The sequence below is a fragment of the Leptonychotes weddellii genome, chromosome 16 (genome assembly GCF_054177405.1).
Source record: "Leptonychotes weddellii isolate Sample4059 chromosome 16, ASM5417740v2, whole genome shotgun sequence".
Taxonomy (NCBI): domain Eukaryota; kingdom Metazoa; phylum Chordata; class Mammalia; order Carnivora; family Phocidae; genus Leptonychotes; species Leptonychotes weddellii.
Window position 1 is genome coordinate 6,110,773 of NC_138384.1, and position 24,039 is coordinate 6,134,811.

General features: G+C 50.9%; 1 long non-coding RNA gene across 1 annotated transcript; it reads right to left on the reverse strand.

The window, feature by feature from the left end:
• Positions 1–1,330: 1,330 nt before the first annotated feature.
• Positions 1,331–14,413, reverse strand: LOC115944885 (uncharacterized). Its single transcript, XR_014140782.1, has 6 exons — positions 14,144–14,413; positions 10,188–10,414; positions 7,320–7,471; positions 6,585–6,653; positions 4,639–4,820; positions 1,331–1,459 (listed from the first exon to the last, which is right to left on the reverse strand). It is a non-coding gene; the product is annotated as an uncharacterized LOC115944885 (long non-coding RNA).
• Between the last annotated feature and the right edge of the window lie 9,626 nt (positions 14,414–24,039).

Here is a 24,039-nt window from a genome sequence, read left to right on the forward strand (position 1 = left end):
GAAGCCCCTGACCTGTCCTCTTGCTCTTCCCTCTACCTGACAAATTCTGATTCACCCTATAGGGCTCAGCTCATTGTGTTATAGGGAAGGACAAGACAAATTCTACACACATATTATTTAAACTAACAGTTAAGAATTGCTTTAAAAAGGTAATAGAGATGGGGCGCCTGGGTGGCTCAGTCAGTTAAGCGTCCGACTCTTGATTTTGGCTCAGGTCGTGATCTCAGGGTGGTGAGATCGAGCACTATATCGGCCTCCACACTCGGTGGGGAGGCTGTTTGAGATTCTCTCCCTCTTCCTGTCCCTCGCCCTCTGCTCTTCACCTCCCCCGCCCTCACCCCCACCCCCACCCCCACTCATGCGCACATGCTCTCTCTCTAAAATAGATAGACAGATAATTTTTAAAAATAAATAAAGAATAAAAAGATAATAGTGACACATATATACATTTGCCATTACTCTCAAACACATTAAAACTAAGATGTATGAATGATTGGAAAGAAACACAGATCGATAAGATGTGATAAAACAAACATAGAAGAGGATCCCAGGTTGCAGGATGCTTGCTGTCCAATTTGTTAAACTTTTCTGTGTGTTCTAAAACATCCATAATAAAATGTTGGGGAACTAAAAAGAGCAAACAACTACATAGCAAATACAATGCTCTGGTCCTAAACCTCACAGTCTGATAAATCGTTCAGTCCTTAGCCCAGCCTCGGAGGGAGGTTTGATTATTACCCCCATTTTATTAAAGAGGAAGCTGGGCATGCAGAAGTTCCAAACACGCCTAAGGTAAGGAGGCAGGAAAGGGACAGAAGTGAGAGTGAAGCTAGCTAGTCAGCCCCAGCACAGTACACGCTTCGTGATGACGACATACCACCTCTCACTCGTGCCACGCCTTTATAATCGGAGGAAGTATAATTGTATAATTAAAACACGCTTATATTAAACAAAGTCTTATGCCATTCTTTGGGGCTGCACAGGGAAACCTGCCCTCCTATGTCTGGGGCCTCCCCACTTACAAGGCTACCCCTTAGGGGAAGTCAGAGTCTTGCTTTCCCAGGCTCCCTGGCAGCTAGGGTGCAGACAGTCCCCGGCTGCCCCGTCGGGCAGGTGCACCAGCACCAGGCTTGTGTTCAGAAGCTGGCGACCGGAGAAGCGGAGGGCAGAGGGCATCTACCTGGCAAAGGCAGTGTCGTGGACGCCGGTGTCCCAAAGCAGCAGGACCACAGGCTGTCTGAGCCCAGCAGAATCAGCTGTGCTATCTCCATTGGACCATCTGGTGCCGGGTTTTGCTTTGCTTCAGGCGGTGTAGATTCCAGACTTGGATCTCTGCCCTTCTGGAAAATATACAAGTCACCCAACATCCTTCAGTAAATTCCTTGTTTTGGCCAACACTGGAAGGGTTCCCGCTCTACCTCCTACAGCTGCTGGATACGTTGTATCTTCAGGGTGATTCCTAAAGGTAAAAAGAAAATTGTGTTGACTTAAAAGACTGGAAAGAAGCTGCTGACAAGGGCTGAGTAGAAAGGATAATATCTTACCATTTAAGGGGAAATTGATGTGGATATGTATATGTGTATAAACTAGCTCCGAAAAATCACCAGGAAAGTGCTAACAGTGTCTATGGCTATCCCTAGCAAGGAGTTTGGGTGGCTGGGGCCAAAGGCAGGAAACTTAACATTAAACCTTTAGAACTCTGGTGGCGCCTGGCTGGCTCAGTCTGTGGAGCATGTGACTCTTGATCTCAGGGTCATGAGTTCAAGTCCCATGTCCGGTGTAAAGCTCACTTAAAAAAAAAAAAAGTCATTAGTCCCTAATACTCAAAGCCGATTTTAGAATTCTATATCTGTGCAAATATTACCCGTCAAAAAATAAATATGTAATTGAATTGATTAAAAGGACAAAAAAAGGAAATATGAGTAATTATGAATCATGATCTCTGGGTGGTTATTTTTCCAACTCTTTATACATTTCTGCATTTTTCGAATACCTCAGTAAACATCTTAATAATCAGGAAAAAAAAGGTACAGTGGAAAAGAACTGAAGCCCACAGAATGGGGCAGGATAGTTGAAAATCATATATCTGATAAGAGACTTGTATCTTGTATCTAGAATATAAAGGAATCTTATGACGCAAGAAGACACATAAACCATTAAAAACGGGCAAAAAATCCAAATAGACATTTTTGTCCAAAGAAGATATACAAACAGCCAATAAAATACATGAAAAGATGCTCAACATCATTAGCCATCTGGGAAATGCAAAATGAAATCACATGAGATACCGCTTCACACACACCAGGGTGGCAAAAATAGAAAAGACAATAATTGGGGCGCCAGGCTGGCTCAGTCGGTAGAACTCTGGATCTCAGGGTCTTGAGTTAGAGCCCCATATTGGGGGTAGGTCTTACTTAAAAAAAATAAAAGGCAATCACAAGTGTTGACAAGGATGAGGGGAAAATCAGAACCTTCATACACTGCTGGTGGGAATGTAAAATGGGGCAGCTGCTTTGGAAAACAGTATGGCAGTTCCTCAAAAGGTTAACCATAGGGTTATGATATGACTCAGCAATTCTACTCCCAGGTGTAGACCCAAGACAGCTGGAGACACACATCCACACAAAAACTTGAATGTGAACATTAATATCAGCATTACTCATAATAGCCAAATGGTGGAAACACAAGGCAGATGTCCACCCTCTGATGGGTGGATAAACAAAATGTGGCCTGCCCATCCAATGGAATATATTTAGCAACAAAAAGGAATGAAGGATTGACACCCACTACAACGTGGATGAACCTTGAAAACATCATGCGAAGAAGCCAGTCACAAAAGAACACACAATATATGATCCCATTTACCTGAAACGTCCAGAAAAAGCAAATCTACAGAGACAGTAAGTGTGTGATTTTAGGTGGTTGGAGAAAAGGGGAAATGGGAAACAAATGTTTAAGGGCCGGGGGTTTCTGTTTGAGGTGATAAAAACATTCTAAAATTGATTGTGGCGATGGTTTCCCAGCTCTGTGAATACACTAAAAACCATTGAATGGTATACTTTAAGTGAGAGAATGGTATAGTATGTGAATTGTATCTCAATAAAGTTGTTTAAAAATGTTGAAAAAAAAAAAAGAACTGGAGGGAAATGTTCAACAATGGCTTTCTTCTCTGAGGCTTCCTCTTTTCTGTTGGTTTTGGGGTATATGTGTGTTGTTTCCAGGGCCTGGCACAAACGGGATCCCAGCAAATGTTTATTGATTGAATGGATGGACAGATGACGAAAGGATGGCTAGATGGATGGATGAATGGTGGTCACCGGCCTCCAAAATGGCCCCCAATGAGGCTCATCTCCTGGGATTTATGCCCCTGTGTTCCCTCCTCCAACACTAAACAAGGGTTGACTCTGACTGACAGAATTCTGTGGAAGAGACAATGTCTGATGTGTGAGGCTAGGATGTAAAAGGCATTGGAGCTTCTGCGTTGGTCCCTTGGGCTGCTCTCTTAGGAGGAAGCCAGCCACCATGCTGGGAGGACACTCAAACAGCCCACTGGAAAGGCTTATGTGGAGGGGGACTGAGTCCTCTCACCAATAGCCAGCACTAACTAGCCAGTTTTTCCTGAATTCCTTACTCTCAGAAACCATTATAATGAATTGTTGTTGTTTAAACCATGAAGTTTTGGGGCCAAGGAGCAACAGATTACTAAGGGAGATTTATAACAGGATGGATGGATGGATCGATCGATCGATGGATGGATGGGTAGGTGGGTGGATGGGTGGGTGGGTGGGTGGATGGATGGGTGGGTGGGTGGTGGGTGGGTGGGTAGATGGATAGATGGAAGGAAGGAAGGAAAGTAGGAAGAAAGACGGATGGAATTTTCAATTTGGGTCTCTCCTAGAGCTTTCTTTTTTCTTTAACACACCCAAAAGTAAAGGAGATGCAACTACTCCAACATGATTCTCTTTTCATAACTCTCCATCTGAGCAGGGTTTCAGGCCCAGCAAACATCCATGCACAAAAGATGCGAGGTCACTACACTTCCTACCACATTTCCTCTCCCTTGCCCAAAGTAGCAGCAAGTGGAAACAACTGGGATCTCTTATATTACTTCAGAAAACATGTGTAGAGGACTGGTATGTCTGTTCCAGGCCTGGGCTCCAGGTCCCAGGGTTCCCAAGACAGATCAGACTTGGAACAAACTGCCAAGGAAGCAAGATAAGGTGGTGGGGTCACTGAAAGAGCGACACTCTGCAGTGTAGACACATCTGGTTCAAAGTATAGCTCCCGTGCTTGGGCAACTCAACCTCTCTGTGCTCCCATTCTTCCTCCATAAAATAGAGCCAGTGACACCCTTCTAGTGACGTCTGTGACTCTTCAACACCAATATTAACAAAAGGCTCGGGGTGCCTGGGTGGCTTAGTTGTTAAGCATCTGCCTTCGGCTCAGGTCATGATCCCGGGGTCCTGGGATCGAGCCCCGCATCGGGCTCCCTGCTCTGCGGGAAGCCTGCTTCTCCCCCTCCCACTCCCCCTGCTTGTGTTCTCTCTCTCACTGTGTCTCTCTCTGTCAAATGAATAAATAAAATCTTTAAAAACAAAAAACAAAAGGCTCACATGGGACCTGGGACCTAGGAATTACCTCGCTTCTTTCCCCTACTCAGCTCTCTGCTTGTCCTCCCCTGGCCCGTGACGGTGTATGGCACGGTCCTCTCTCTGCACAGGCTCTGGGGTCGGAAGACCTCGACTGGGCTCCAGGCTCGGCTCTTTCACTGTGTGACCTTGAGCAAGATACTTAACCTCTCTGTACCACAGCCTCTTCACCTGTAAAATGGGGATAATAGTAGCTGCGTTATAAATTTGTTGAGAGGATTCAAGGAGGTAATCTTACAAATCCCTGGCACAGAATCAGTACCCCACGACTGCTGGCAATAATAGAGACCAGCAGCAAATTACTGCTGTCCCATTAAGCTCTGTCTGAAGAGCAGGTGGGACAATAGCAAGTCATCCAATCGGCCCTCCAAGGGAAATGCTGCCCATCCACCCGGCCTCCCCGATGGGCTTGGCAATCCTGTTCTTTATCCTGATGGGAGAGTGATGGCTCCACCACATGGCTTTAGCACCAACCTCTGAAATCCCACTGTGCCCCTGGACAAGCCCATCTTTCCTCCCAGGAAATGCCATCACCTTCCCTGGTCTCCCTGGAAACATACTGTATCGACTGGCCCAGAGTCAGGGCATGGAACCGAGGAGGGTGGGGCATGACTACACTCATAGCTGGGGTCACCAGGGGAATGATCGTCTTTGGATGAACGTTGTAGAACATTCTTTACCCAATGGCATAGTGCTCTGGAGAAGAGCACAGTTTTAGCATCCCCAAGGGGTGTTCTCCAAGCTTCTGCAGGGATGGCTTTTGGGAGCTGAGAGCAGGTACTTCAGTGAAAGATATAGGCGGGGGATTGTCTCCTATTGAGAGCCACCCCTCTTCTCCGCTGGGTAGCACTTTCCTGCTTGCCAAGGCTGCCCACGTGTTTTATCTCATCTGACCCCCGATTCCGGTAGAAGGGCAAGGGAGGATCTCCAGCCTCACTTTACAGATCAGGAAACAGAGACTCAGAGAGGCCAGGCAGTTTGCCTAAGAACACACAGCTGGTTCTTCCCCTTTCTACCTTTCCCTCACTTTGTACTATTGCTGGTACGAAGACCTTCATGGAGCTCACTGCTTCTGATGTAGGCTGGGAGAATCAGCTTGACTCCCAGGGCAGAATGCCAACATTGTACTATGTGGGACATGTTAGGTGTTCAATAAATACTTTTAAAAACCCTGTCCTCCCTGAGGCACCTGGGTGGCTCAGTTGGTAAAGTGTCTGGCTCTTGGTTTTGCCTCAAGTCATGGGCTCAGGTCATGGTCTCAGAGTTTTGAGGTCGAGCCCTGCATCAGGCTCCACACTCAGCACAGAGTCTGCTTGAGATTCTCTGCTTTTCCCTCTCCCCTCCTCCCTGCTCATGCTCTCTCCCTCTCTCAAACAAACAAAAAAAATAAAATCTTTAGAACAAAACAAAAAACCACTGTCCTCCCTTTTAATATAATCATTATTTTTTTATTATTTTTTTTTTAAAGATTTTATTTATTTATTTGAGAGAGAGAGAATGAGAGAGAGGAGGGTCAGAGGGAGAAGCAGGCTCCCTGCCGAGCAGGGAGCCCGATGCGGGACTCGATCCCGGGACTCCAGGATCATGACCTGAGCCGAAGGCAGCCGCTCAACCAACTGAGCCACCCAGGCGCCCCAATCATTATTTTTTTAAAACAAAAAATAATGGTAACTAATTTTTTAATGACTATAATGTGCCAGGCATTTTCTACATGTTATTCTACTTAATCTTCGTGGCATATTTTATTTAATGACCCAGAACAGATATTAGTGCCCCTTTGGGGATGTCTGCAAATATCGAAGACAGGCCTGGATTTGACAATGCTAAGGAGAAGCGTCAGGAGTAGCAGTGCCCGTTAGTAAGCTCTGCCAGAGGGCCATGCAGAAAGTCCTTCACTAAAGCCGACTTCAGTGAAATTGAGTGCTGACTTCTTACCAGGTTCTGGGTGTTGATAAACTGTGAAGAGAAGTGCACTGCTTTGTGAATTTCCAAATCACCTACCACCTGGTATGAGGAAAGGAACAGAGAAGACAAAATAGGAAAGGAAGAGAATGGGAAGGGGTATGGGGTGTGGGGCATCCCGGAGGCTTCTCTGTCCCCTCCTGTCACAGGTAGAGGTGGCAAAAACTAGAAGTCAACCTAGTTGACTAGGGTCAACCTCCAGGCATGGTCTCTAAGGACCAAAGTCCTCGCCCGCCAGGTCTTGCCTTGACCTTCCTCCTGGCATCACCCAGGGCCGGCAGAAGCAGCTCCCCCCGCCCCGGGTGGGGATGTGCTGGGGACCCAGACCAGGCAAGCTGGCCAGGCCACACCCACACACCAGCTGGGCCTCCACCAGAGGTGGGACTGTCCTGGCCCCAGCCATGGAGTCCTGGCTGCTGGCCCAGGGACGCGGGTAATCTCATCTCCACCGCCACCCCTCACTAACCGGAACCCTCCGGCTGACTCTCCTCGTGATCAGAGTGCCAAACCACGGCTCCTTTCATCTCAGTCCAGAGCGCCTCTTCCCCGTCCCTGTAATCATGCCTGTGGGCCGTCTTCAGGGACCCTCCCAGCTCTCCTCACCCCTCCCAAAACTCAGGGCCCAGACTGGACTCAGCCCTGGAGAATGGCATGATCGAGGTCAAAGGAAAGAAGAAAGGGCTCCTCTTCGCCCGTGCCCGTGCCCACCTGTTAGCCAGTGCCCTTGGTTTCCCCTCTGGTCCAGGCTCAGGTTCTCCCAGAGTTAGTCTGAGGCTTTACTTCCTGATTTGTGTTTTCAAGAGGTTAAGCCATGGGCAGGCAAAGAGAAACTCCTTCATTGAAGAGAGAGTCCCAGGGACCTGGGAAAGGGGGGAAAGAAGTCAGAGTCTTGGGGTGGGAACAGGGCCAGCTCCAAAGGGATGTTCCATGGAGGGACCAGGCTGGGGTGGGGCCACAGCAGCAGTGAGATCGCAGGATCAGATCCCTGGAAGAACACAGAGCTAACAGGTCCTAGAGCTTCCGGGGTACCAGGCACTGTTCTAAGTACATACTCCCCATACCAACACAGCCCCACAAGGCAGCTACTGCTCTCATCCCACAGTAGAGCTGAGACACTGAAGCGCAGAGGCTAAGTGACTCGCCCAAGGTCACCCCACTGGGAGGTGGCAGAACCGGGATTTGAACCCACAATGTCCAGCTCCTGATTTCATATCTCCCTGTCCACAGTGTGGCCAGAGGGGCTTCCCCAACGCCAGTGTCCTAACTTGTAACCCCAAGACTTTGGGCAGTTCCTCAAAAAAGTCGAACATAATTACCATGTGATCTAGAAACTCCACTTCGAGGTATGCACCCCATAGAACTGAAGGCAGGGACTCAGACAGATATTTGCACACCCATGTGTGTAGCCGCATTATTACAACAGCCAGGATGTGGAAGCAAGCCAAGTGTCCCCCGATGGTTAAGTGGATAAGCAAAATGTGGTCTCAACATATAATGAAGTATTCAAACGTAAAAAGGATGGAAATTCTGACCCATGCTCCAACGTGCAGGAACCTTGAGGACATTATGCTAATTGAAATAAACCAGTCACAAAGAGGCCAATCCTGTAGGATTCCACATAGAAGTGTCACAGAGGGCGGTCAGATGGGGCTGCAGGGACTGGGGGCAGGGGGGGGCGGTGGTTTGTGTTTAACGAGGACAGGCTTTCAGTCCAGGAAGATGGGAAAGTTCTGGAGGTGGATGGTTGCACAACATCATGAACGTCCCTAATGTCCCAGAACTGTACCCTTAATCGTTAAAGACGGTTCATTCTATGTTATGCATATGTTACCATAATAAAACAAACCACGACCCAGTGCTTTGGCACAACACTGGGCTGGGCAGAGCCCCACAGTGACTGACATTGATGTTTTACCAACCAGGCCAGATGGGCTGGGAGGCGACAGGCTACAGAGGACAGGTGACGTTCCTTGCCAACCTGAGCTTGAGGGCTGTACCTGCTACAGGTGGGAAGCCAGGGACTGCTGGGACAGGCAGGGGTGGGGAACAGAGCAGGGTAGCTGTGACTGGCCTCCTCGGCAGGGGCTGGGGGGAGAGGGGTGCACCCCAGACCCGCTGCAGGCGGGTCTAAACCCTTGTGGTGTACGAGGCTCTCTGCTTGGCACGTACATACAGCACCGCATTCATTGCTGCAACCTTTGGAAGTGTTATTTATGCCCTCTGCATGGATGGGGAAACTGAGGCCCAAGAAAAGCAACCTGGGCTGCCTGGGTGGCTCAGTCATTGGGCGTCTGCCTTCGGCTCGGTCATGGTCCCGGGGTCCTGGGGTCGAGCCCCGCATCGGGCTCCCTGCTCCGCGGGAGGCCTGCTTCTCCCTCTCCCGCTCCCCCTGCTTGTGTTCCCTCTCTCGCTGTATCTCTCTGTCAAATAAATAAATCTTTAAAAAAAAAAAAGAAGAGGTCCTGCTTAGGGGCACCCGGGTGGCTCAGTCGTTGAGCGTCTGCCTTCGGCTCGGTCATGGTCCCGGGGTCCTGGGGTCGAGCCCCGCATCGGGCTCCCGGCTCAGCGGGGAGCCTGCTTCTCCCTCTCCCGCTCCCCCTGCTTGTGTTCCCTCTCTCACTGTGTCTCTCTCTGTCAAATGAATAAAATCTTAAAAAAAAAAAAAAAAAGAAGAAGAAAAGCAACCTGGCCAAGCCCACCAGCTGACCCGGCAGCAGAGCCAGGCCTGGCACCCACAGTTTCAATGCCCATCTTCTTCCCAGGCCGCAGCTCCTCTGCCCACAGGGGGCACTCATGGTTGAGGTGCCCAGGGCTAGGCTGGGGCTTCTACCCAGGGCCAGGGTCTTCACCTCCCTGGGCATCCTGAGGGGGCTGGCTGTCTGGGCAGGAGTCCTGAACTTGGGCCACATCCTCCATGGAAGTTGCTGGAAGCAGATTCAGCCCCGGTGGAGCCCGAATGGAGGGGGGGGCAGCTGCAAGGGGCAGTGTTTTCAGTCCGGCGGAGGGAGAGCTCAGGGAGCCCACTCACCGCCCTCCCCCTCTGCTCCGGGGGACTCAGGGGAGGACCTGGGGGCAGGGAGGGGATGGAAGTCCAGCCGGGCCAGCCCTTCCTGGAGAGACTCAGAGGTCTCCTTGGCCACTGCCGGGATGGCTGTCATTAGTACCAACACAGCTGCCTCCGCCCCAGGGAAGAGAGGAAGTGGTCAGAAGCAGCAAGAGAGAACCTTCAAAGAGGACGTGTCCCAACTCCTACCACCCCCTCCTGTCGCAGGAAAAGGGGCCACCACTGAGCTGCGCCTGTACTTCTGGGAACCTCCCACCCGGGGAAGTCGGGGGAAGACAGAACCTGCTTTAACCCCACAGTGACCTCCTGAAAACACTCTAGAATTCTGAGGGCCTCCAGGCCTCCAGGGGATCCCCGATGTCCAGGGGACAGTGGGAGCCCCCAATCTAGTGGCCAGCACTCATGAAAAATGGAGGAGCGGGGCACGGCGGTGAAGATTGTGCTCGGGAGCTGTGGGTTCAAATCCTGCCTCTGCTACTTCTTAGCTCTGTGGTCAGGGTCAGGTTGCTCACCTTCTCCGGGCCCTGGTGTCCTCCTCGGGAATGTGGAGACAACCAAGTCCTTGGAAGACTGGTGAGAGCTCAGTGAGCGCTAAAGGCAAGGCCTGCTGTGTAGACGAGTTTGATAAATGGCAGCTCCTCTGATGTCAGGGACATCTCTGAGGCGCAGGGGCCCACGGCAGGCTGGCAGCAGGTGGAGGCTGGGCCCAGGGCACACCCAGAGAAAACCAGCCATGCAGCTACCACAAATGGAGAGAGAATCAGAAAAATCTTAAGGACAAAATGGGTTTGATGATGGGTTGATCCCCATCTCTCCAGAGGTCCAGTCTGAACCCTCTTCATTGCAGAGTCTAACCTCAAACACCTCCAGGGAAGGAGGAACCACCACCACCACAGTGTGAAGGGTCCGGGACACCATCTCAGGAACCGAGCCAGAACTCTGCTGCCTTGCCCCGCATGCAGATGTCATTTTATCTGTCTGCTGCCACCACCGTCTTGAGTCTAGCTCTGAGTTTCAGAGGCCACTCTAGGCTTACGGTACAATAGCTGTTTGCAGATCTCCTGTTCCGTCATCAAGAAGCAGTCAATAGGGCTGGGACCTGAGCGAGGTGAGCGAGGCGCCTAGGGTGGGAGCCTGAGAGTGCGTGCCTCCTGAAGCTTTTCCTTTTAGGGTGTCCCCAGGGCCCCTCACGCACCTCACCCTCTCCAGACCCTGGCAACCAATCTCTGGTCCCCATTCCTCCCTCTTTCAAAGGGTACAGCCACCTCCACTTCCAAACTATCCACCAAGAACCAAACAGGACGCTTTACGAGAAGATCCTAGAAATGAAAGAAAGGAAGAGAGGCTCCTCTATTTCTCAGAGCCCTTCATGTCACAGGATGACTCACTCCATTAAGACTGAGACCATCTTCTGCTTCAAGTTCAGCAAACTCTTTTCCAAAATCCCGCCCCCACCCCCCAAAGGAAGCATTGGAAATATAAACAGAAACTCTTAGAGACATGATGCCAGAAGTTTACAACTATTTTGTGTGACAAAAGACCGAGGGACAGCAATATTTTAGCAATTCACACGAGAGGAAACACAATTGGCCAACTTAAAAAAAAAAAAGAAAGAAAAAGATAGTCAACCTCACTAGTCCTCAAAGAAATGAAAATGAAATGCTCTTTTTATATTTGAATCAAATAATTTGCTTATTTAACAATATACTACGGACATCTCTTTCTAGGTCAGCAAATCCAGCAAACGTCATTGTCCTTGGGTTGTTTACAGTTCTGTGTCTTTGTTTCTCTTACAAGCAGTGCATTTTTCCATATGTATTTCTGAACACTTGGGGGAGAATATTCACAGAAAAAAAAATTATTTTCCACTGTAAATGCTGGATCACATTATCAAAACATATATGTATGTTTTAAAATTTGACAGAAATGTCAAATTGCCCTCCAAATACTTTACTGTTTGACTTGATAACAATATCCCTCTATTACTTTATTTTTTTTTAATTAAAAAGGCCACTTTGTTTAAGATTTGTTTAAGATGACAGAGATGGGCTCAGGGAAGAGGCTCTTTGGCTGAGTTAGTTCTTGGTCCCCCAAATAAACCCCCAAACCAGTTGCGCATGAACATGTAAATCAAACCCATGCTTTGGGTGCCCAGCGTTGACTTCTGTTTCCTGCCTGGAGAGCCCCGTGTAAAAGCAAGGGCAGGAAGGCAGCTGGGCTGAGCTTCAGTGAGCACCCAGAGCCTGGAAGTCAACCCCACCCTTACGCTCCCACCCTGGGCCCTCCCCTGCCATATCCGACCCTCGGAGCTTGGAGAGGTCACCTCTAGGAGAGAAGGAGCCAGGCTGGGTCACCGGGAAGGTCTCAGTTTCCATCTCAGCTCCAATAGTGTCTCATTTCACATGTCTGACTTCAGACAAGTTGCTAAGACTCTCTGATCCTCAGTTTTCCTAATCTATAAAATGGGTCTGCTAAAACCTGCCTGACTCACTGGATTGTGATGAGGAGCAGATGTGGGAAAGGATGTGAAAGTAACTGGTTTTCCTTCCTTCTGTTTTGGGTTTCCCAACAGGTCTACAGCTGGGGAATAGGGGAGCCCAGTCTGGGGTTTTCTGACCACAAATGCTTTCCCAGAAATAGTCTTCTTCGAAGTTATTATGTTTTATCTGATCAGGTTATACATGCACATGAAACAAAATTCAAAAGGTCTAAAAGGGTAAGTGTGAGAAGCAAGTCTCTTTCCCACTCCTGACCCCTCCCGCCAGGTCCCTGCCCCAGAGGCAGCCTTTGTCACCTCTTTCTTGTGTCTTCTATCTGGGTGTTTCATGCATTTCCACCTCTGCACCTTGCTTTAAAAAAAAAAAAAAAAAAGTCTTGCCAATGTTTCTTGAAGCTTTTCCCCCATCAGTGCATATGGAGCTTCCTCGTTTTTTTTTTTTTTTCCTCATGCCTACTTTTTACTTTGAAAGTTTCAATACTATAAAAAAGTTGCAAGAAGAGGAACATGAACAACCATATTTTAAAGTTTGGATTCACCAATTATTAATACACGCCACCTTTGCTCTGTTTCTCTTTTTTTTTCTAAACTATCCAAGAGCCCAGAGTTAGTTCAGCAGATATCTATTAAGAAGGACATTCTCCCATATAACCACAATACAATGATCACACTCACGAAAGTCAACATTGATACAATGCTATCTCATATGTAGCCCATAATCAAATTTCCCCAGGTGTCTAATCAAAATGTCATTTTTAAGAATCCAAGTTCCAATGAAGGAGTGCTCAGTGCATTTAACTGTCATGTCTGTTTAATCTCGTTCAATCTCCCAGCCTATTTTGTCTTTTACCACATCAAGATTTTTGAAGGTCTAGGCCAGTTTTGCAAAATATCCCTCAGTTTGAATTTCTCTGATAGTTTCCTCACAATATGCTTAGTTTAAGCTTTTTTTTTTTTTTTTTTTGCAGGAATGTTACATGGGTGACGTTACACCTCATTATTGTTCATGGTACATAGTATCCCAGTACATTACAATTTATGTAACTTGTCCTCTACCCATAGAGACCTAGGTGGTTTCCAATCATGTTTCATAAACAATGCTACAGTGAGTATTCTGAAACTTTTGTCATTTTGAAACTGTCCAGTGTGTGTAGGATGAATTCCTACAAGTGGAATCACTGCACCTACATAAACTGCCCTTTATAGAGGATATACTCATTAATACTCCCACTAGTACTGTGTGAAGACGCTTGCGCCAGAAGGCTGTCTTATTTTTTAACTTGCATCTCACTGTGTCTTGTCTGGTAAGGTCACACATCCTTGTCAAGTCTCTTGGTGACAAGATTTCCTTACATTTCCTTACATTTTCTCCTGGAACTGGCAAGAAATCCTACTTTCCAAAGACAAAGTCCCAAGTGCTCCAGAGGAGCACAATTTTTTAAAAGATTTTATTTATCTTTTTTGAGAGAGAGAGAAAGCGAGCGCATAGGAGCGGGGAGAGGGGCAGAGAGAGAGGGAGAAGCAGACTCCTGATTGAGCAGGGAGCCTGCCTTGGGGCTTGATCCCAGGACCCTGAGATCATGACCTGAGCTGAAGTCAGAGGCTTAACCAACTGAGCCACCCAGGCGCCCCTGGAGAACAATTCTTGCTCTTGGTTACAAAACACATCCATATGCTCTGTAAGCTCCGATTCAAAGGGAGGATTTGTTAAGCAAAGGTGTGTTAAGCACCTTGCTAGTTGATTGATGCATGTTATCAAGCCTGACAAGCGAGAATGATTAATTTGCCCATTTTACAGATAAAGAAACTGAGGTTCAGGGAGGTTATAAGCGGTTTACTTGTCTGATTGAGGAATAACCGACTCAGGCCTCATTGCCATCACAGAAGCGTGCATAGGTCTTATTCTTCGCACCCCCCCCCCCGCCAGGTGTTGGTGGTTCGGACAGAAAGAAACAAATCCTACGTATTCACTCTAAATCTAAAAATCGTTAAGCCCCCGCCACCGCGTTAGGGGTCGGTGAATCACCTCTGGACCGCCGCGCGTTCTCAGATCCCTTGAAAACTACTTTCTCCAGAATGCATCGCTCTCACGGACTCTTCTGGTCTCTATGGACTACATTTCCCAGGATACAGTGCGCCCACACCCGCCTGCTCACTTCCGCTTCCGGCCCTTCCTGGGTGTTGCAGTCTCTGTGCAGTGGGTGGGACCCCGAGGGCGGGAGGAGGACCTTGGGGCTGTCACCCTCACGTGGCCCAAAAGCATCTGGTGGGAATAGGTGTCACACTTATAAGCCAGGAGACACAGGGGAGGCCCGAAAGCACTTTCCCCCTCTCCCTTTACCACCCGGGGAGCCATCGGTTGAGACTCTCTGGCCCACTTTAGGGTTAGTAGAGGTTCCTTGAGGATCCTGGCATTCACTTTACAGTTGAGTTTTCTAGGGACCGTGAGATTCTGTCCTTTATTCTGTGACATCATGTTGCGCCAGAAGCATACCCATGTTTTTCCTCCTTAAGACACCCACTCCCTTCCAAGCAGAACGGAAGGAAGCACCTTTTAATATGCTATCTTGTTCCTACCCACTGTTGCCCCCTCCAGGGAGTTAGGCTCACTGTAGCCAGGGCAATGTTTGAAAGTTAAATCACTCAGTCGCTTCACATTCCACGGCTTCCCGTTGCTCTCAGGATCCCATGCAGACTCCATGTTATGGCCTGTGAGAGCCGACCTGTCCAATTTCACCTTATTCTACTGGCCACCCCATAAATCCCCTCCAGGCCCACTGGTCCTGGCTGCTGGAATATGCCTTGCTCCCTCTAGCCTCACGGCCTCTGGCCATGCAGGTGCCCCGGCCAGGACGGTGCTACCTTCTGCTCTTTGCATGGCTTACAGCTGTTCACTCTGTGTCATTCAGAGTCCTACAAGCAGACAGAAAGCACCCCAGTTCTTCTAACTGAGAGAATGTAAAGAAGGGTCATTTAAAAAGGTATCATGGCTTAATAGGGACAGAACAGCTACCACCCCCCAGGGCTAGAGGAACAAAGGAAGCAGCTGATTATGAAAATTTAGAAGTTGGGGGAGGTTAATGGTGGGCTCTGGGCCTCTGAGGGGCTGGCCAGCTTAAACATCCCCTCCCAGGAGAGGTGGCCCTGATCCTGGTAACCTCCCCGCCGGCAGAGCACCCCACCTTGCCCTTCATAATGCTGTACGCACATTGTACATCATTGCACTAAGTGTTCCCCACTTTGTTGGCAGAATCATTTCCCAGGGACAGTGCATTGGGAGTTCCTGCGCTGGCTGGACCAGGATTCTGCCGTTTATCTAAACTCTCCTTGAGGGACGCCTGGGTGGCTCAGTCAGTTAAGCGTCTGCCTTCCACTTGGGACTCGATCCCCAGGGTCCTGGGAATGGAGTCCCGAGTGGGGCTCCCTGCTCAGCGGGGAGTCTGTTTCTCCCCTCCCTCTGCCTGCCTCTGGCTCGTGCTCTCTCTCACTATCTTTCTCTCTCTCTCTCAAATAAATAAATAAAATCTTAAAAAAGAAAGAAAGAAAGAAAAGGTGTATAAAGTACCTCAATGTGCCACGTATAGTGATGGGGCTTCTCCCTCTTGTTTGTTTGTTTCCTCTAGTTGTGAGCTCCCATCACAGTTCAAACAGAGAACCTCCCTCTGACTCCCTGAGAGTGGGTCACTGGCCTAATGTGGGGCTGGATCAAAACCAAGGCTGAGGGGCCTGGTCCATGGGAGAAGGGGGCTGCCTTGGGGGACCCACTCTTGCTCTGTGAAGCAAAAAGGTACATGGATCAGAACTCTTCTCAAACTTGCTTAAGCAAAATGGGGAATTTATTGTCTCACCTGTTGGGCACTACCTTCAGGTCAGGCTGGATCCAGGAACTCAATAGATCTTCATCAGGGTCGTCTCATTCATCAACCCAGTGACTGGGCAATAGGGTGCAGTGACTGCTCTTTGCTTGACTCACATACCCCTTAGGGCAGGGCAGGGCTGGTGACTGTGATTGATAGCCCCACTGAATCAGCTCCCAAAGAAGAAGTGTTGATGTTACCGGAAGAATGAAAGCGAGTAAGATAAGTAATAAGCCTTACTATCTGCCACATACTGTTCTAAGCACTCCTCCTTGTTAACTCAGCAAATCCTTCTAATAACCCTACAAAGTAGGTATCATTTTCATCACTCCCATTTTAAAGGTGAAGAAGCTGAGGCACAGGGCGCCTCAGGTCAGAGTTAGGGAGGGACAGAATCCGCATTCCGCCCCAGACAGTCTGGCTCCAAGTCCAACACTGTACCCCTTCCTCATGTCGCCTCCCCCTACCAGACAGTAACCAGAGACGGTCCCCACAGGGGCAGCCCCAGAAGGGGGCCCAGCACTCTCCTGGAGTAGTATGGACAGCAGCTGGGACCGCCGGTGGCCCAGCCTTCAGTGCCTCTGCATCTGGAAAATGCTGGGAGCTCTTAGAGGACTTACCACAGGTTGAGGACATTCCCAGGCTCCACCCCAGGGGCCTAAGTCCTGGCTTGAAGGGCCAGACACCAGCTTTGCCACTGCCATAAGCTGGCTGTGTGACTTGGGGCCAGTCACTGCCCCTCTCAGGGCCTGTTTCTTCCTCTTGCAAATGAGCAAGTTGGGCCTGACCCCCCCCCACACACACACACACTACTGAGGGTTCTCTCTGGGGAAAAGTTGGGGATGAACTGCTCCAACTTGTGGTTGGCCACAAACTGCTCTGTCCCCAGGTGCTGGGAAAACAGGGTATTCCCTGCGCCCAGCACATCAGTGGCTCTGAGCCCCCAGAGGGACTTGGCCCAACTGTGAACCCCGCTTCCTCTCCCACGGCCACCCTTCTCCCAAGGCCCACCTCACTCACCATTGCTGGGCCTGCCCGCAGACAGCACCCCGCCCCGACTGGGGCAGACCAGCGCACTCCTGCTGCACCTTCTCCATCTGGTAGCTTAGCCTCCTGCGGGCTTCACACACTTCTGGGGCAGTAGCTCTCAACTGAGGTGGTCGTGTGGGGTTTCTGGATTTAGCAAATAAAAATGCAATCTTTGGGGCACAATTACACTAAAAAGCTGTGAGTCGCTTATCTGAAATTCAAATGTAACTGGGAAACCTGCATCTTTGTCTGGCAACCCTACACCCAGGCGGCATCTGTCACGTCTGGAAACATTTTTGGTTGTCAAAACTGGGGAGTTCCATTGGTGTCTCGTGGGTTGAGGCCGGAGACACTGTCCAAAACCCTACAGGAGGACTCCACCATGAGGAATAATCCTACCCAAATATCCGCAGTGCCAAGGCTAAGAAATTCTAGGTGCTTCCCCAGAGCTAATACACAGACTTAACTGCGACCTCAGGGACTTGTCAGAGGCAGCTGTGGTCGACCCACCCGACACGGGTGAAATGGCTTGTTCAAGGTCATGCAGCCGGCAAGGAGCAAAGAGGAGTCCTCCCACCTGTCTGCGTCTTCTCCTCTCTAACAGACTCACCTGTTCTTCTAAACAGGGAAGCCAGGAAATAGTGGGGGAGGGGAGGCAGGTAGAGCCTTACAGGGTCCGCAGACCCCCAGGGAATGGCACTGGGGCCTGCCCCTTCTGGGCTCCTTAGGGGCATGCAAGCGTGTGCTGGGGAGGGGGAAAAAATCCCAGGTGCTGCCACCAGATGGCAGCAGAAGCTTGGAAATGAGTCCGCACGCCCTGGCGTTCTACTGGGAATAATTGGATAGTCTCAAAAACTCCTGGGTCCACCTCCAGAGATCCTGACCTAGTGGGTTGGCCAGGCTCAGCAGGCACTGGTATTTTTTGAACAGCTACCAGGTGATCCTAATGTGCAGCCAGGATTGAGAAGCACTGGTCGAAGACCTTGGTTTTCGTCACTGATAGCTCATCAGAATCACCTGGGAGCCTTAAAAATACCAATGTGGATACCACCTCAACATCGACTGATGGATGATGGATAAGCAAAATGGGGTCCATACGGACAATGGAAGGTCATTCAGCCACTGGAGGAATGAAACTCTGATGTGCCTACAACGTGGATGAGCCCTGGACGTCACTGTGCTAAGTGAATCAAGCCAGATGCACAGGATTCCACTCCGATGAGGTCTAGGGTGCTCGAATTCAGAGGCAGAACGTGGTGCTCGCTATAGGCTGGCGGAGGGAGGAATGGGGAGTTGGTGTTCAATGGGTAGGGCTTCGATTTGGGAAAATGACCATTTCTGGAGGTGATTCACCACAACGTGAATATACTCACTGCCACTGAACCACACATTTGAAAACAGAGAAAACGGTCCATTTTATGTTTTACACATTTTACCACAATAACAAAATGCACTGGAAACAGAAATGTCACGATTAAAGTTTCAGATCATTCCACAAAATGGACCCACAAATGTTCAAGTCTGCTCAGAGCAACTCAGTAAGAGGGTCTGGGGTTGGAGCCCCCGCTCTGGGAGTGTCTACAAACGTCCTGGGTGAATTTCAGAAGCAGGTCGTGGGCTGAGATTATTCTAAGATCCCAGCGTCAGGAAAGAATAGTGGGTACACCATCCCTTTACCTGTTGCCCCAGTTTTAAAATCTGTCCACAAATTCTTTGATGCTCATCCTTCGAGAGGTGGACCCTAATTTGCCTCTCCTGAGCATGGGCTGTTCTCAGTGACTTGCTGCTAATAAATGGGAACAGCAGAAGTGACAATGAGGGCCATCAGAGACCCTGCTGGTAAAGGTCACCATAGTTTCAGGCTTGGTCTCTCTCTGATCACTCACCCTAGGAAGAGCCATGTCATGAGAACATTCAAGTAGCCTTCTGGAGAACCATGTGAGGAGAAACTGAGGCCTCCCTCCAACCACGATGTGAGGCACCATCACAGAAGTGGGCCCTCCAGCCCAGAAAGCCTTCAGACGAGACCCAAACTCCAGCTGCTGTCCTGATGGCTGCCCCATCGGAGCCCTGAGCCAGAACTACCCAGCTAAGCCACTCCTGAATTCCCACCCCACAGAAAGAGTGAGATACTTGCTTGTTGTTTTAAACCACTACATTTTGGGGTGATTTGTTACATTGCAGTAGGTACTTAATATAACCATTCATGAGTCACTAAATCATCCACTCATCCCTTTCCACGGCCACCCATTCATCCACCCATCGACTCACCTACCTATCCATTCATGTATCTGTCCACTAATCCATCTTCCCGTCTGTTCCTTTGTTCATTCACTTATTCACCCAGCCACCCAGCCAGCTCCCCACCCCCTCCCAACCACCCAGCCAGCCCCCCAGCCCCCAGGCACCCGGCCAGCCCCGCATCTGTTCCTCACAGAATAGACCCATGTAAATATCTGTCACATGAACGAGGAAACATTTTCTAAACATGAAGTCTATGTGACTTGCTGAGACAGGCCAGGGGACTTAGGGGGTTGGTCAGGAGGTTGGCCGCCTCCCTCGAAGTAGCTTCTCCACCGGAAACCCATCCAGTCTCCTTTTGTCCTGCAGAAAACCACCCTCAATCCTCCCACAAATCTGTTAGGCCTGCCTGATAGAAAAAGCCTGGTTCTGCTCTCCACCGACCCTCCCACTCCCCCCTCCCCGGCCCTGGCGGAGGGGGGCAAATGCTAAGGCTGCTGGCTGTGACTGAGGGCCATCAGCCTGGAGAAGGAAGACTGGGGACAGCAGAGTCTCCTGCCCCCTGCGGGCATTTGTAACCCTCAGCAAGGGGCCACTGGCAGCAGGGACAGAAGCCTGTCTGCTGAGCTGCTAGGACAAGCACACAGAGTATCAGTAAAACCCACGGCCTCCAAGCAGCGGGCAGTCGACTCGGGTGACTCAGCCCTCTCCTCTCCTCCCCGCTTTGCTGGCTCTGCTCTGGCTGCACCAGCTCCTCTTCCTTTAACATTCCTCCCCTGCTCCAACCTCAGGGCCTTTGCACTGGCTATTTATTCTCTCTGCCTGGAATGCTCTGCCCCTCCTCACTGCGGATATCGCTTGGCTCTTCCCTCTCCTCCTTCAGGTCTTTGCCCACATGTCCCCTTCTCAGTGAGGCCTTCCCTGGCCACCTTTCCTCCACTCTCTCCATTCCCCTTTTTGGATTCATTTTCTTCTCATCTCATCTGTCCTTTTAAGACACTACATCTTGTTCTTACTAATTCTGTTTGTTGCCTGACTTCTCTCAGAACATAGACTCCCCCAGGGAGGGGTTTGGTCTTTATTCACTGCTAGATCCCCGCACTTAGCAGAGTGACCAGCACGCAGTAGGTTTGCAAGGTGGGTGGATGGATGAGGAGAGGGCCAAGTGAGAGGATGTTAAGTGGGACTTCTCCAGCAGCCTTGAAATCATCATCCAGGTGTAAGTTCCCCACATTCTAGAGAAAGAATACCGAGGAGCAGACCCCAGGGCTTATTACAAAGTGGCTGCAAAGGTCCTACCTTCCCTCATACCATCCCAGTACCAACAAAAGATGGGAGGAGAAAAAGAGAGAGTCTCCCCTCCCCAGATCTCCAGTTCCCCCCCAACCACCCTGCACCCATCCCCCCAGGCAACACGGGTATTGCCCTTCTTCATGCTATGCCTGCCCAAATCAGGAAAAAGAGAACTGGTAAGAGATGCCAGGGTGGTGGGAGGTGACCATGGCATGTCGGGAAGGTGTTGAGTTTCTGGGAGTCACAGGGACCCCAGGAAGGAAGCACGGCCAAGAGAGCTTTCCCGTATCCCACCCGAAAAGGTTGGTCCCAGGGTGAGGAGACCCCAGCCGGAAGCAGCTGGAGGTGGGTGACTAGCAACCGGGGGAGGGAGCTGGAGGGCCCCTGTCGCGGGGGGCCCTCACCCCCACCCCTTCCAGTCCTCCCAAGCGCCACGGTGTAAGCAACCCCGTCACCAGCGGGAGAAGCACCAGTGAGCAAACAAAGACAAGGGCAACACCAGCCAAGTAGGGGACAGGCGTCCCTTTCCACCTTCACCCCCTTGGGAGTGGGACGAGGGAAGAGGCCTGAAATGAAGGAGGATCTGGAGGTGAGGCTGAAGTCAACTCGCCTGGACAGTAGGCTCCTGCAGGTGTCTGTAAGAATCTGGAAGGAAAGACTGGACTGAGCAAGGTGGAGAGACAAAGAGAACCCCATTTCCTACGTGAGCTCCACGGAGTGCTGCGCCCCCGGGCGGCCGCCGCGTCGCGATACCCCTTCTCCCTCGCTGCGTCGTGCTGGGGGCTGCAGGAGTTGGCAAAGCGTTGGGGACCCGCAGGGCCCCAGGAGGGCCTCACTAAAAGCTCCTCGAAGGAAGGGGCACTGGACCCACAACAGTGGAGCTAGGAGTGGGAGGGCGGGGGAGGTCGCCAAGAGGGAGCATGCCCCCGTTTGGTATGTTACTGTCGGGGAGGGCGGCGGCGGGACCCCGGGCTCTTTTATGCCAAAGCATCTCCCAGCCCTGCAAGAAAGGAGCCGTGTCTGGGCGACAGGGGTGGGGGCAGGCTGCGGGGCGGCCGGACCCCTCGGGGTCTCGCTACCCTGCCCTCTCGCGGGGCCGCGCTCTGGGGGCGGAGCCGCGGGACCCAGGTCTGTCCTTCCCGCTCCCCTCAACCCTGCAAAGCCTCCGCAGCCCTGGGGTCCGCAGCTGCTGCAAAGCGTGCGGAGGGAAGCCGGGGTCTCCATGGCAACGTTGACGTCACGGACCCGAGGCCCGGGCACGCCGCGTCCCGCCCCCAGCCGCCGGCCTGGCGCCGCCCCAGCCCCGATCTGCCGCCGCTGGGACGGCGGAGGCGTTGGCGCGGCCACCCTGCCTTCTGCCCCGTCCCGTCCGGGCCGCCACAGGCCCGCCAGGTCTCGCCCGCCTGCCAGCTTCCCCCGGCCCCTTTGTCCTCCGCGGGCTCTCCGCGGGCTGCCCGCTAAACAGACCTGACTTCCTGTTTCGTTAACCTGCAGCCCCCTCCTAGGGAGAACGGCATTTTAATAGGAATGCGGGAGGTGCTGTGCCGCGACCCCCTCCCTCCTCCGCTCTCCCACGCTCCCGTCTGCCTCCCTCCAGTGCACTCCACAACAGAGGGGGGCTGGTTTGTATGTGAACGACTCCCAAATTCTCCTCTACCCCTCCCCCACCACTCGGCCTCCGCCCCTTGCCTCTCCCTCCTGCTGCTCAGGCCCCCCACTTCCTCCTCCTCCCTTCTGCTAGTCTCTTCCTCCCTGGTGCCGAGCCCGGCCTCAGGGCCTCCGCACCGGCGCTTCCCACTGCCTGGAAGGCGGTTCCCGTCTCCACCTGCCCTTAGGGGCTGGTCCTCTGGGGCTCTTCAAGGCGGGGGCAAGTTAGCTCGGTGCTGCCCCCTCTTGGAGGCGCTCATTCCAGCAGCCCGCGCCTCCTTTCTTGGCTCTCTCCGCCGCAGTCCGGAGAAAGGGTTGTGGGGTCGTCTAGTGGCTGCCTCCTCCCCCAGACCGCATGGGGTGGAGGATGGCCTTTGCTTTATTTACTCCTGAGTCTGCAGCGTGCCTGGCACACAGTAGGTGTTCAGTGCATTAAAAAAAAAAAAAAAAAGTCTTATTGAGAGATGCCTGGGCGGCTCAGTTGGTCGAGCCATCTACTCTAGATTTCGGCTCAGGTCATGATCTCCCTCCCGGTGGTGGGATCGAGCCTGGCATGGGGCTCCAGGCCCCGCGGGGAGTCTGCTCCCCATTCTCTCTCTCTTCCTCTGCCCCTGCCCTTGCTCTTTCTCTCTCTCTCAAATAAATAGATAAAATCTTGAGAAAAAAAAAAACCCTTACTGAGATATAATTCACTGACCACACAATCCACCCAAGTAAAGTGTACAGTTGGGTGGTTTTTGGCACGCTTACAGTGTTGTTCCGACAACACCACAGGCCCGGGAGAACATTTTCACCACTCCAGAATGAAACCCCGTGCCCCTGCCTGTCCTCCCAGCACCTCAGCCCTGAGTAACTGGTAGTGGACTTTCTCCATAGATGTCCCTATTCCGGGCTTTCATATGATTGGAATCCTAGAATATGTGGACTTGTGGGACTGGCTTCTTTCACCTAGCACAGTGTTTTCAAGGTTCAAAGCAACACGTTTGCTCAGTGAATGAAGGAAAGGCTATGGAAGCAAGCGGAGGGCGCTCTCCTGGCGAGCTGACAGCCAGCTGGAGGAAGGACACGGATCCCTGTCAGCATCCACATCTCATGAGGAACAGAGCTCTGGGAGAGACTGCGGCCTGGCTGTCCTGGATACATACGTGATTGTCTTCAGCTCAAGGCCAATCTTTACATTGAGGTTTTCCATCCATCCATCCATCCATCCATCCACCCACCCCACAGAAATGCAAGCTTATGATCTACCAAGTTTTCTCTTTTAAATGAATATACTACTCTTCTTTTAAAAAACCAGTTGAAGTGGACAGAAGCTCGCTTCCCAGAGGGACAGGGGGCTAGATCCTTGAACCCAGCAGCTCTGCAGGTCAGTTCTGCAAGGGCCTGCCCCTCAAGGTGTGCACCTGAGAGACTTTCCTGCTTGGGGTCGCTCACAGGCAGCTCTGAGGTGGCCTCTCCATACACACATCCAAGCGAAAACCATTTTATCGGGGTGTTAGGCTATTTCAAGTCCTGTACCCTTGCTGCTCTCCACTTCCCCGGCTCCGGGTTTATAGGAATTCTAGAACTGTGCTGTCCCTATGAGAGCCACTGGCCAAATATGGCTGCTATCGAGTGCTTGAGATGTGTGTGACTGGTCCCAGCTGAGATGTGCTAGAAATGCACAATACACAGAAGACTTCGTACAAAAAAAAAAAAGATCTGAAATATCTCAATAAGTTTTATATTGATTACACGATTGAAATGATATTTGCAACCTGTTAGGGTAAGAAAAATATTTTGTTAAAATTAATTTTGCCT